The sequence below is a fragment of the Canis aureus genome, chromosome 4, assembly GCF_053574225.1.
Source record: "Canis aureus isolate CA01 chromosome 4, VMU_Caureus_v.1.0, whole genome shotgun sequence".
In the NCBI taxonomy this organism is placed as follows: domain Eukaryota; kingdom Metazoa; phylum Chordata; class Mammalia; order Carnivora; family Canidae; genus Canis; species Canis aureus.
Genome location: NC_135614.1, coordinates 64,744,442 through 64,759,623, shown reverse-complemented (window position 1 = coordinate 64,759,623; position 15,182 = coordinate 64,744,442). Strand labels below are relative to the sequence as shown.

The 15,182-nt window shown below is 33.9% G+C and overlaps 1 pseudogene; it reads right to left on the bottom strand.

Annotated features, from left to right (window-relative positions):
• Positions 1 to 9,594: 9,594 nt before the first annotated feature.
• On the bottom strand, positions 9,595 to 9,702 carry LOC144313106 (U2 spliceosomal RNA; annotated as a pseudogene).
• Between the last annotated feature and the right edge of the window lie 5,480 nt (positions 9,703 to 15,182).

Below are 15,182 nucleotides of genomic sequence, written 5' to 3'. Positions count from 1 at the left end.
ACAATCTGATGCAGGTGGAAGAAGGAAAGAAAGAAAGAGACAGACAGAAAGATGGAAAGAAAGAAAGAAAGAAAGAAGAAAGAAAGAAAGAAAGAAAGAAAGAAAGAAAGAAAGAAGAAAGAAAGAAAGAAAGAAAGGGAGAAGAGGACGGAAGAGGGAAAGGGTACTTCAATAATCTTTCTTTTATATTAGCATCTCATAATGGAAAAGTTAAAATGAAATCTAAATATTGCAGTTATAGTTTTTCTGCATTTATATATTTTTTCATGTCCTTTCTGACTGAGGTTTTGTAGATTTCTTAGGAAAATGAGACCAGGGTTACCATCAGTTAAATAAAGAAAAATATTTATTTAATTAATAAAATAACATTTTATTTTGAACTGAGTCTACTACAAGTAACAAGATGGTCTTATAATTTAATGTCATTAACATAATTTTATTCTAAATAAATATTTCCAAACACTCCAAAAAAATCTGAAAAAGAATCTGGAAATCAAAGTTCTGAAAGCCAAAATATGCTTTAAAAATCAAAGTTTTTGACATAAATTAAATATTAGAACCGTGAAGCCATTAAAAACTAAATAATAAAGAACACAATTTGGGGCATATGTTGTTTGCACATATGTGTATATGGGTTTGTATTGTAAATATAAAATAATAAATCTAGGTGTAGCTCTGTCTGCTTCAATGCTTCCAGCTACTTTACCCCATTTGAAATAAATTGCACCTTAAATTTGAAGGCAATTTTCAGTAGTTTGGTGTGCAGTAGAAATTTCATCTTTGATATTTAGTAAGCCTGAGATCTTTCTAACTTGTGAAGTCTGCATGTCTGCAAACTAGGATGTCTGTGTTTGTGTTTATTACCTTTTTCATGCATGCCTTGAAATGACTAAATTACAGGTATTTTACATGTGTTTTGTGGTACAAGACAGATACAGTCCACTGGTATAATTTATCTTGAAACACCCTGTTTTACAAAATTACAGAAAAGCACTGCAATTTGCTCAATTTTTTATTTCTAAGACTATGATAAAATCTTCAAAGCCCAGAAGATGTCTTCAGATAAGACCTTAGCCATGCAATAAACAATTTTCATCAAAGCTCTGGGTTTGGGGAAATAGAGTACAATTGTGGATTTAAAATCTTGATAATGTTTCTTACTTATTATCTATTTTGTCTTTTGTATTTTGACCTAATTCAGCCACCAAAGGCATCAACTCTTATATAAGATTAGATACACACACACACACACACACACACACACGCACACTCATACAGCAGTCCAAATCAGATTATCTACAATCAGGGTAATTGTGGAGAACAAAATTGTTCATCTGTACTGTGCAGCTGCCTTTTGGATTTAGCGTTTGATCCCAAGTGATTGCTGAAGCTACAACTCTACTAGAGCTCTTCTCTAAATCCAGTGGAACTTTTTTATTTTAAAAATCACTTTTTAAAAACGTGTTTTGACTTCTTTGCTCTTTCTATCAGAATAATATATGAATATCTAAAAGCCCAGTGGAAAACGTATAAACCTTATGGTATTTAAATAAAATGCAAGATAATTTTATGCTGAAGATAATTCTTACTGATTTTCAGTGAATTTTCAAAATATTCTGTGTCTCCAATTCAGTCTTAAATGTTGTATTTTTAATCACTGTATGCTAGAAAAATATTTGTGTTTATGAGTAATTGAATTTTACTGACTGAAAATTTTGGCATAAATGTTTGACATTTCATTAAAGACAGAAGTATTATGATTAGTTATAAAATGAGTTTTATATCAGTGTGGGTGAATGTGTAAGAATTTATATCCATTTTTTTCTTATGTTGAATCTTTCTATTTAATATTCTGGATAATCTATCAGGATATTTATTATGTACTGGTATAGCTCAATTGGCTAAAGTTAAATTCTGCATCTAAATCTATTATTTCCAATGTTTCTTAATATAAAATGCTACTATTACTAAAGACACTTTCAATCTTTCTTCTTTATAAAAGAACTAGTTAAGAGATTACTTAGTCTGTAGATATTAAAAAGGAAGCAGTTTATAGAGGTTTTCCACCTTACTCAGATTCTTCCCCCAACCTCACGAAGTACACACCCTCATTAGTTGATATGTTTTCCAAATTCATAGTTTCTGCCTTGAAACAATTATTTTATATAATTTATAAATCTTAAAATTAATAAGAAAGGCATTCATTTATTCATAAATTCAGAGTCATTGTTTATTTCATTAGCATAATATTTTATGTTTCTCACACTTTAAGACCTGAGTGACCTCCAGCATTTGTATTGTCTGTTATACCTGAATTTAGCCCTTCTATTGGCCCACAGCACACATTGGTATGGGTTTTCGGGTCCCATAAACTTTCCTCTCTACATCAGTGGTTCTCATGCTAGCATTTTACTTGTTTCTCTCCTGAACATTGTCTCTGCCTTTCCATAGACAGTTAGTTGCCCTCATCATAGAAAAACCAAGTAGTGTTAGGAGTAATAGCTTAGTAATGGTGGCAGTGTGTTAGCAATACCACAGGCATTTATTTTCTTGGTAAAATTATTGATGCTTACTTAAGGGATCAGAGCCCCCCAAATACTAATACAATCCAATCTAGAAGAGGTAGAAGTCTAGATTTAGAGAAACATTATTTCAGTTATTACAGTTGTAATAATTAACATTTATTTTGAGCTTGTTGCATGGTAGGCATGGTCATGAGTATTTTGTATGTGCTATCATTTTGAATCTTTACAATTCTATGGCTAAGATTATTCACATTTTTCATGTAATTAGAATAAAATTAATCAAAGTTTTATATGTTTTTCAGATATAATAGAGCTAAGAATTTTTACAGTTCATATTTCATTATTCCAATCCAGGGTCACTCAACTTTAGAGCACATTCAGTGTTATACGCCTGAGCATAATAGAGAGCAAGATATGTATATCTCAATAAACAACAAAGTAAGCCTGAGAAACACCATTTCAGCAATAGATGCATCTAAAAGAGGTAGAAAACTGCCAAATGGGCACAGCTTCAATACAGGGATCAACTTAGTCTGACTAGAACCTTGAACTACACTAAGGAGGGCACTTGGTGGGATGAGCACTGGGTGTTATACTAGGTTAGCAAATTGAATTTAAATTTTTTAAAAAAGGAAAAATAAAAAGAACCTTGAACTAGATCTCAGGGAAGCAAACTTTTTTGTTCTCTTACCTATTCAAATGACTAAGCTCACTTGGCTTCTGTAGGTATGAGGATTTTAAGTATCAGTAAATTAATAACACTTGTGTTTCTTAATTTCAATATGGAAAATGACATAGGATTAGTAAAATTCCTTAGTAAAATTAGTAAAATTCCTTTCTGAATAAAAACATTCAGTCTATTGATTAGCCTTTTTAAAACTACATGCAAATGTTCTAAGAACAGCAGGTTTTCAGTAGGACTAGTCAAGTATTACTAGTGACCTGAGAAATACACATTGATCAATAACAATGTTATATACCAAGGTAAAGAATCAGGGAAGAGAGGAGCCTGGGTGGTGCAGTTGGTTAAGTGTCTGACTCTTGGTTTTGGCTCAGGATGAGATCTCAGGGTCATGATCTGAGGGTCGTGAGATCAAGCCCTGCATTGAGCTCCTCACTCAGTGTATGGTCTACTTAAGACCCTTTCTGCCTCTGCCCCTCCTCCTACCCTCTTTCTCTCTCTCTCTCTCTCTCTCTAATGAATAAATAAATCTTTTAAAAAATCAGGGAAGAAAAAATATATGGAATGATTTCTTCCCTTAATACTCTAATAATGTAGTAAAAAGATGATATATACATAAAATGTAATTAATAAAAATATCTGATGAACTGATTTGCATACAAGGGATAAAATGGAAAATGGGAAAGAAATCAATAAGTAAAAGGCAGATGACTATTGAATCCTCATGGTAGGGAAGCCAAAGTGGGGGCTTTGAAAAAGAAAAAGATTTGAATAAATAAAATGAAGTGTAATTATTCTCTCTGGTTTTCTGTTTCATGGGCCTGAGATCTTCATAACATTAGTTTGCTTGTGTTATTAACTGAATGTTTATGCCCTCCCAAAATTCATTTAATTAAGCCCTTATGTGATAGCGTTTAGAGGTAGAAGCTTTGGGAAGTAATTAGCTCATGAGAGTGGAGCCCCCAAGTTGGAGAAGAGGAAAAGAAGTAGTCTTCCTCTCTTTATCCCTCTGCACCACCCCGCTCTTTTTCTCCCTCTGCCATGTGAGGATGAAATGAGAAGATGGCCCCATGTGTAAACCAGAAAGAAAGCCTTTACCAAGAACTCAATCATGCTAGCCTCTTGATCTTGGGCTTCCAGACCCCAGAATTTTGAAAAATGTTTGTTGTTTAAACTACCCAGTCTATGGTCTGTTATAGCAGTCTTAGCTAAGATCCTTAATCTGCCTTCACTTACAGAATTGAAGCTTAGTAAAGACTGAATGAGTGAGTCTTGAAGTATTTTACATGCAATATCCCACTTGTGTTATAAAAACATATCCAATAGTATGTACTATTATCCTTTTTTACAGATCACAAAACTAATGTTCAAGGGAGTTAAATGCTGCCTATTGTCATATAGTAAACTCAAGATCTAGAATTTGAACCTAGTACATTGATACCAGAAGTCACATTTTATTACATTATCTTCAAATACTAAGATACTGTTTAAAGTGTGGTATGTACAGTTAATAACAAGTGTTAGTAAGTATGTTGAGAAACTAGAACACTTGTAAACTGTTACTGGGAATGCAAAATGGTATGGTCACTATGGAAAACTGTATGGTACCTCCTGAAAAAACTAAAAATAGAATTATTATATAATGTAGCCATTTAATTTCTGGCTATATGCCTCAAATAATTGAAACTAGGAACCTGAGGGGATCCTTGGGTGGAGCAGTGGTTTAGCGCCTGCCTTTGGCCCAGGGCGCGGTCCTGGAGACCCGGGATCGAGTCCCACGTCAGGCTCCCGGTGCAGGGAGCCTGCTTCTCCCTCTGCCTGTGTCTCTGCCTCTCTCTCTCTCTCTCTCTCTCTCTCTCTGTGCGTCTGTCATAAAAAAAAAAAGAAAGAAACTAGGAACCTGAGGAGATATTTATATAACCATGTTCATACCAGCATTTCTTATAATTTCTTATAATAGCCAAAAGGTGAAAGAAATCCAAGTGTCCATCAATGGAAGAATGAATAAACAAAATGTGGTATATACATACAATGGAGTATTATTCAGCCTTAAAAAGGAAGGTGATTTTGACATATGCTACAACATAGGTGACTTGAGGATATTATGCTAAATGAAATTAGACACAAAAACATAAGTACTGTATGATTCCACTTACATGCACATACCTATAATCAAAATTATAGACACAGAGAGTAGAATGTGATTTCCTGGGGCTGGGGAGAGAGAGTAAGGGGAATTATTGTTTAAAAGGTACAGAGTTTCAGTTTTGCAAGGTGAAAGGAGTTCTATGAATGGATAGTGGTGATGGCAGTACAACAGTATGAATGTACTTAGTGCCACCAAACAGAACACTTAAAAACAGTACATGTTATATTACATATATTTTACCATGATTAAAAAAACTCAATCTAAACTTTAAAAAAAATGTGGGGTGTGTATCCATCTATCTGTGTATGTTTCTGTGTTTTATGTTGGGGAGTTGAGGAAGATAGTGGACGTTCTTTTTTAAAAAATTAAAGGAGAAGAAAAAAAGAAGTCACCAAAATAATAGTAATTAAATTTTGCTAACCACAACTTCTGAATAACTTGACCTTTCATTTTTATAATACATTGGATAAGAAAGAAGTCAAAATTACCCACACATGCAATTTTAGTCACTTTTCTAAGAAACATGTTTGGTACAGGTTCCACGCTGACATCTCTTAATTAACTAATCATGATTTTGGAACACTAGTCCATGCTGGTTTATAAATCAAACACTGAACCAAAAGGTAGGTCACAAGAACTCCAACTAAAGACACTACAATACACTCTTTAATTGCTGAGCTGTCTTTTTCTTTAAAGTTGTAATTCCCCAATTTTGGATATCACAGTAAAGTTGACACAAAAGATAGCATCTTAACATAGTATTACTTAACAAAGATGGCTGTCATTTCTGTCACATGAAAACCCTGTCAGGAACCACACTTCAACTTTCTGTTGCCATAGATACCACTTTTCCTCTGTGATCAAAAGTGAAAAACATAGCTCAGTGTCATGATTCAAAATATAAAGAATTGAAACCACTTCAGAAATATATACAAAGACTCAAGAGCAAGTCTCTTATCACTGGGATTTCAGTCACACAAAGTAAAATTCTAGAGCATCAATTGTTGCTTGGCCAGTGGAGAAGTTGAAGAATAGAATACTAATGATGCAAAATGACTCCCTATAACAGCAAAACAGGTTTGAATCAATGCATTGCTTCTAGGTGTATTTTTTTCATTTATTAATAAAAGAATGTACCTGGGACCTCATATCCAAGTTGTAAAACTTAACCTGGACAAAGTTAATTTCCTGGTATATTGATTAAAGAGCAAACTTGACATTAAATATTGTCATTGTTTTATCCTGAACTGCATTTAATTTTATCCTGAAGAATGGTAGTCAGATATTATCTATGAATTTAAGGGCATATTGGCAAACGGTGCATATTTGTACACCAGAGAAGTCTGAAGGGCAAAATTATTCAAATTAAAATTAAAGCCCTGATGGAAATAATTATAAGGCTGGAAAACACCTGTACAGCAGTAAACAACATGTTCAGGAAAAGAGTCACTTTCAGAGATTACCGTGGTCATCTAGCTATTGTGGAGTTTTGCCAAGACTATTGTGGGAAATGTTAACTTTCTGTGGTCTCTTGTGTCTTCTGGGTATGGAGAGTGACAGGAGAAATGAGTCTATGCTCGAATGCCTTTGAAACTTATAGGGATTAAAAATGCACATTTATTCCCCCCTTTTTTTCCTTGTGGGTCTTATTTATGGAATATTGCAACAAGTGCAAGTTGAATAGTCCTGGTCTAAGTAAAAATAGCTAATTAAAATGATGAGCCAGCAAAATAATTATTCATATGATAACTTTTTTTCTGAAAACTAGTTTTTATACAAAAAGGCAAATGGGAAGAGACTGTTAAATTGTTACATTTACTAATACAAACAGCATTATACTATATTGAATAATATTTTGGGGATCAAAATTCCTTCATGAGTTATTACCTACAATAATTGGGAGGCAACAGGCATGATAGGTGAGCCTAAGTGCTTGGGATTAGATAGAACTGGTCTCTACCACTGACTAGTATGGATGTTACTTAAATTCTTTAAATCTCAATTCTCTTACCACATAATGATAGTAATAATAATATCTACCTGGTAAGATTATCACAAAGTTTAAGTAAATAATATTATCAAATCTAACCATACAAAAAAATCCTCTGAGTAATATTTTAAGATTTTATTTATTCATGAGAGAGGCAGAGACATAGGCAGAGGGAGAAGCAGGTTCTCTGCAGGGACCCTGATATGGGACTTGATCTGGAACTCCAGGATCATGTCCTGAGCCAAAGGCAGACACTTAACTGCTGAGCCACCCAGGTGTCCCTGAACAATATGTTTTAAAGCCCAATATTGAGTGACTTAAAAAAAAAACGGCTATTTACAAAGATGAAACACATCATGTTATTTGATGGAAAGTCTCGATTTTGGTTTTCTTCTCTCTCTCTCTCTCTCTCTCTCTCTTTTTTTTTTTTTTAAGGATTTGTTCATTTCTTCTAGAAAGAGAGAACAGAGGGAGAAGAAGAGGGAGAGGAGAGAATATCCTCAAGCAGACTCCCCACTGAGCTCTGAGCCCACCACCAGGCTCCTTCTCACAACTCTAAGATCATGACATGAACCAAAATCCAGAGTCAGACGCTTAACCAACTGAGCCATGCAGACACCTCAGAGACACTGAATTTTGTAAGAAAGAATATTTGTTTCCAAAGTATATTTTTCTTTTAGCACAATTCCAAACAAAACACTAGTGGGATTTATTTGGGAATGGACAAAGATCATGTAGAAGAATAAATGGGATGTAATAAATACAAATAATTTTAGAAAGAATATTAATATATTAATGATTCTAAAGTCTTAAAGATTTACTAACAAAATTCTGAGTAGTGTGTTCATGTTTGAAGAATTGTGAAGAGGATTAATAGAGCATCCATAAATCAGAAATAGATTCCAGCATATATAAAACTTTGCTGCCATAAAAAACGTTATATAATAAAGTCAGTAGAGAAATAAATAGCTACCCTCTAGAAGGGGGTATTAGAAGTATTAGGCTAATTTGTTAGGAAAGAAAAGCTAGATTATATATTTTAGATAGAAATTTGTTAGGAAAGAAAAGCTAGATTATATATTTTAGATAGAAATAATGAACAAATATGCTAAAACATTAGATGTAAAACTTAGAATCATTTAAAGATTTAGTAGAAATAACAGACTATTTAGGAATGCAAGTTGAATATCTAGGTGCACAGAATCACTGTAAAATTCTTGAAGGGAAAAGTGTATAGATGTAAATCAATATGTTGAATGTTACATGTCAGTAATTTTATAACCAAATATATGAGGCAAATGGCCAAGTGAGATACAATGTTTGCAACAATAGTATTACAAAAAGATGGCTTTCAAGTCAAATAAGTAAATGACTAACTCTGCAACAGAAAAAATTGGCTCAAATCATTTAGGCATTTTAGAAAGGAAGAAATACAAATGGACAGTAAACACATAAAGGTTTACATTACCAATAATTAAGTAATGCAAAATTTTAAAAGATGTCATTATCCTTCATAAAATTGGCAAATATTAAAAAAAAATCCAAAAATAGAGATTGTTTGGTGGGACAAGCATCCTCATAAAGTAAAGGATTCTCATAAGTAAAAATTGGCATAACTTTTTGGCAAAGCAACTTGGAAAAACAGAGCTTTCATTCTTTTCATTTTCTTTTTCCAATAATAGTTGTTGCCAGAACTCACCCTTAGGAGATGGGAAACCAATATACATAGAAGAATTTTCATTTTAGTGTTTCCGTGATAATAGTAGGCACCCTAGTTATCATTAATGATGAATAGTTAAATAAATGATGCCACATCCATTAATTGAATTACATATCCATTAAAACTATTTTTAAAAGTTCTTTAATGACATTAAAAATGTTGAAGGTATATTAAATGGGACAAAAAGACAAATCAGAATAAGAAATAATTGCATAATTGAATTTTGTGTAAATAAATACATGCATTCCACGTTTGTAAGTGTATTCTCACAATAAATCCAATTAGAATACTAACAGCGATGTAGTTGTAGAGTGGTAGTGAAAATACATCTCAACCTCTTCTCTATACATTTTGTATTTGCCTTATTTTATTTTTTTCCATGTTAGAAATACTTTATTACATGAAGACTCATTCCAACACTATTAACATTTTAAAATGAATGAACATTGAAAATTAAATACATTTTTGCAGTTATAGAAATAATAAGGTTTTCTGCTTAACATCTTGGGATATTATTTTTTTAACATCTTGGGATATTCTTCAATTAAGTTACTCTTTTATTATTAAGGACATATCAGATATTAAACTGAGAAGAAGAGATACTACACTTGATTTTAGCCAAGGCTGAGAAGCTAACTAGTTATTCTTTTTATTATTGTGATTATCTCCTCTTTCTACCAATGAATCATTTTGAATAGCTAATATAGGTGCATGGCACAAAATTCAGAAGATACAAAGAAATATATAGTGGAAATCCTTCTTCCTTCTCTGCCTGGTATCCACCTAACTCACCCACTAAGGGTTATTGATGTTATCAGTTTCTTTTTTATCTTTCCAGATATGATTTATATATTTTAGAATAACTCTTCAATACACACACACACACACACACACACACAAATAGTAGTATACCCTTCTCTACTATTCTGCATATTGTTTTTCTCACTTAATATTTAATGATGTATTTTCGTATCAGTACATATACAAGTGTTACATTCTTTTTAGTGATTTCATAGAATTCAGTATCAACACAATGTAATTTATTAACTGTTCCCATTATGATGGGCAATTAGGTAGTTTTTAGCCAATTTGCATTTACAAACAACGTAACTAGTAAACTAAAACTAGTTCAGCTTTTTAGTTTTGAAAGTTACTGTGAGAGACACCTGGGTGGCGCAGCAATTGAGCTTCTGCCCTCAGCTCAGGCGAGATCCCAGGACTGGGGATCAAATCCTGCATCTGGCTTCTCCCTCTGCCTGGGTCTCGGCCTCTCTCTCTCTCTGTCTCTCATGAATAAATAAATAAAATATTTAAAAAAAAAAAAGAAAGAAAGTTACTGTGAAATTGCCTTCCATGGCTTTATACCATTTATAATCTCATCAGCAACAAATGGACATGTTTATTTCCCCTAGACAATATGGATCTGATCAAGCTTTTTGATTGCCAATATGGAGATGAAAAATGGCATCTCATTGTAGTTTTAAAGTGCACTTCTCTTCAAGAGTGAGGTTGTTTTTCATATGTTTAACAGTCATTTATATCTCGTTTTGAAGCTAAAGTTTGTAGCACAGTTTGATCTGATCATTGCATTCCACTTCATGCCCTGTAGAACCCAAAGATGCCTTTATATCTTCACTGCTTTTATATCAGTTTAGGTCACTTGGACTGCACATAACATAAAATCCTGGCTCAACTGACTTTAATAGTGAGGGAAATCTTTTATCCTACATTATATTATGTCCTAAAATAGAGTAACACTAGGGTTGGTTAATTAAGCTACCTCAGCAAGGAAACTGAGATTCCTGGTCTTTCTATCTTTCTGATTGCCACACTCCAACTCGATTACCTCATGGTAGGAAAAAGGCAGCATCACAGCCTACTGACAATAAAAATGTTAATAAAGCTAGTTTAAGTTTTGCAAATTGGAATTACAGAAAGGTATAAAATAAGAAGTAAATTTTCCTTCTCTTCTACTTTGAATCTCTCTCCAAAAGAAACCACTTAAGTTTTATAATTATTTGAAAAATAAAGAAAACTAAGACTGTGTGCATACCTGAGTATCTCTATTTATATTTCATGCATTCATTTGTTTATTTTAAACCCCAAAGAGACCCATATTTTATATATCATTCAAAGCTTCACTTTTTTTCACTCATTATTCCTTAAAGATTTTTCTAGTTAGGCTATACAGTCCTCTGCTTGTTATAATTTTAAATGGGTCTCCTTGCTGATAAAGACATTGGTTAGTCCTATTTGGAGGCTACCATAAATAAAGCTGCAGTGGACATCTTTGCATAGTTATATTGGCATACTTCTACAAGTCTAAGTTCCTAACAGTGGATCAAGGTGAAAGAAAGTACATTTTACTTTTTTATTTTTTTTAATATTTTTACTATTTTATTTATTTACTTGAGAGAGAAAAAGTGGTGGGGAGGGTCAGAGAGAGAGACAGAAGCAGAATCCCCACTGAGCAGGAAGCCTGATATGGGGCTTGATCCCAAGACCTGGAGATCGTGAGCTGAGCCTAAGGCAGATTCTTAACCGACTGAGCCACCCGGGTGCCCTGGGAAAGTACATTTTAAACTTGATGGTGAAATTTACCTCCAGAAAGGTAGTCCCAGTGTACCTGACCACCAAGAGTGTATGAGAGTATCTGTTTTCTGTTGATAGAGAATCTTGCCTCTTCCAGGAGCCCCTTGACATCTGCAGTAATGAGGATGGGTGCTCACCAGGAAGCAAGTCTAGCCCCTGTGCTGGGGGTATCAGCTGTCTCCCTCCATAGTCTTTGATTCCTTATTGATTGTGCGGTGGCAGTCACAGTGTGGGAGCCAGCAGTCTCTTTTCTTGGGTGTAGCGACCACACCCTGGATTTCCCTTATCACTTTAGCATGGTTGTCCTATTTGTCCCAAGGTGAGAGAGTGAAGAACCACTTCCTCTTACTCTTTCAGGTGAAGAAGGCATGTAGACAGAGGCCCTCTCCTGTTGCCCAGACAAAAATTCAGATAATCCCAGAGCAGGTGAGACTCTCCTAGGCATCCTAGGCACGTGGGTCTTCTCCCCTGGGTATGGGTCTTCCCCATCTCCAGTCCTGTCTGAGTGCTATGAATACCTGGCTTTGGGTGAGGGACCTCAAGGCTGCACTTGACATGTGAGAGGCATCTGGTCAGTTGCTGATGTGCTCAACCTTCCTTGCTGGTCTGTCATTTGCTGACATTGGCTTTTCTACAGCCTGGTGTATTCTTCAAGGCATTTTCCCAAGGGAAAATTCTATCTTGTCTATTTTTATTTTTCTCTCTTTTGATCCTCATGTTTAGCTGATTGAATCTACTAGCTTTCTCAGGCACTGGAGATATTGACCCTGGCAGCCAGGGTAAGTGCATCCTCCTCTTTCTGAATTAGCCCACTATGGCAAGATACCACTGTGGCTCTTCGACTTTGGTTCACTAAACTCTGTCATATGGCACAGTCCTTGGTGTCCCAGCCTTCAGACCTGGTCAGCAAGCTGCCAATCCACAGCTCTGGAGCTAGGAAGATAGCTGAGCTCTGTGCTTGTTCTCTGGCTGACTGCTCATTGGTGTTCCTTTCTCCTGCCAGCTGCATATAACAAAATCAATAAAGCCAAGAAGCAGACAGCAGAAACTTTTGATGAGAGAAGGAAGTAAAAATGAATGTGATATGGCTATGCTTGGTGGCCTACAGTTTCTCTGGGCCTGTTCATGCAGCTATTTTAACCTTTCTTCCTGGAGCTTTATTTAGTTCCAGCAACTCAAAGACTCTTAAACCAAACTCCCAAAAGAACCCTGGTCATAGGGGTGGGTTTTAAGGACACTCTTAGGTATAATAGCAATGACCATACCTAATTCAACTTTTGAAACAGTAATATGTGCCAAGAATCTTAAGCATTTTACATGTTTCAAATAATATAAACCTCAAACCACCCCGTGTGCTAAATTTTATTGTCTCCATTTTTTTCAGATGGGGAAATTAGGGCACAAAATTAATTTTCCTGAGACTATAAAGTAAAAATACAGCAAAATAGCATTCAACCCAAGGCATGTTTGACTCTCATGAATTTAGGTTAATACTCTAAATTATGACAGTCATTGTTTCTATATAGTTCTTATAACACTAATGAATTAATTAACTAATAAATTATTTAACACATTACACTAATAAATGAATTAATATATGAAGTATTTAGTATATCAAAGTTGAAAGGATATTCAGCCTCAGTCTACTCTAAATCATTGGAATTTGATTATCCAAGGCTCATAGACATTTCCTAGGTTTTAATATTCATGTTGGAATTCTTCCTAAGAGGAAAAGAATACGTTTTATTACTATTATTGTTGATGTTTCTTAAATAACCTGTAGAACAAATAACAATAAGGAAACCACGGGGCAGCCCGCGTGGCTAAGGGGTTTAGCGCCACCTTCAGCCCAGGGTGTGATCCTGGAGACCCGGGATCAAGTCCCATGTCAGGCTACCTGTATGGAGCCTGTTTCTCCTCTGCCTGTGTCTCTGCCTCTTTCTCTCTCTGTCTCTCTCTGTGTCTCTCAAGAATAAATAAATAAAATCTTTAAAAAAAAAAAAAGGAAATCATGTCTCGTAATTAGCTGCTAAAGTACGCCTTCCCTCATTGCACAAAAATGCTTTTCTGCATTGATAATAACATGTTATGAAAAATAATTTGTGACCTCAGCTTATAACTAGTCTGCCTATAATTAACATTATTGAAAAACTCCAAGTCCTAACCATATTTTCAATGGAAGGGAACATATTGAGGAAGGAGAAGAATTCATATTAATTATTTTTAACAGCTTTGTTATATTTTTTCCATAAGATTCTATTTAATAGTGTTTTCCTTTTGTAATGTTCTACATTTTAAAATATATGTTTACTAACAGACTCCAGCAGTGTGATTAAAAATTTAAGAAGTTATTTGAAGCAAATCTTACTAGTATTTAAAATATCTGTAAGTACACACATAAGAAGGATGCTGTCTTTTTATTCAAAATCAATGTTTTTTATGCTAACTAAATGAATTATAAAATTGTCAATGAAGTTTCTGGTATTTCCAAAAATGAACTTATCTAATTTCAACCGTATTCTGAATAAATCCATATTCATTGAAAATTATATCATATGATAACTCAATACATATAAATTATAAGAAGTCTGATTTCATATTTTTAATGGCCAACTTCTTATGTACTACCAGTGTTAGTGTCAGCCAGCTCTAGTGCATCAAGACTTCCCTCGACTGCAACAAAAGTGTAGTGAGCAGGTGGGGATCTATTTCAAACTCTCAATTCAGCCCCTGTGGGGCTCCTTCAGTAACAGATGAAAATTTCTGCATTTCATTTCTTCTATTTCATATTTTTTCTAAATTAACATTTCTCGAATACACAGAAGTTTGTCACATTAGACTGAAAAAATGCAAATGCCAAAATAAATTTGACAGCACAAATTGTTCTGTAACTGGTCTTATAGTTCTTTTTTATTATAATTCTGAAGGCTTCTGACAAATTTTTTATCTGAATATGTGTATGTATATATACATACAACTTGTATATTATGCATTTTTAGGAACAGTGACAATAACAGCAATAATGATCTATTTTTTCTTCTTTGCTTTTAGAGAGGAAGAGTAAATAAAGAATCAAGCACCCTGGGAAATTATATTTTTCCTATGGATCCCAAAATTAGTGAAATGGATGTATAAGAGAATTTTGTACATGAAATACAGCACTATAACTAAAAATCTGAGCATAAAACCTCAACTTATTTTGAAGTAACTTTTACTTTCTAATATGATCAAAGACTTTTAAGTTCTCATGGCACTAGTTTTGTATTAACAGATTGAATATTAGAATGAATTACAACTGCTCCCAAATTCTGATGTAAGCTAGAAGAATCAAAATGGAACCAAAGTGTATTTTCTTTAAATCCAAAATAACACACTTACTATGAATAAGCTTAAGCACGTGCCTTGTGTCTGTGTGTGATACGTATATAATTTTACAAAGCGTACTTATATAATATAATTTTTCAGTTATTTCATTTAAAACTATTTATTTACTGAAGCAACTAAAACAATAAAAAATACATATT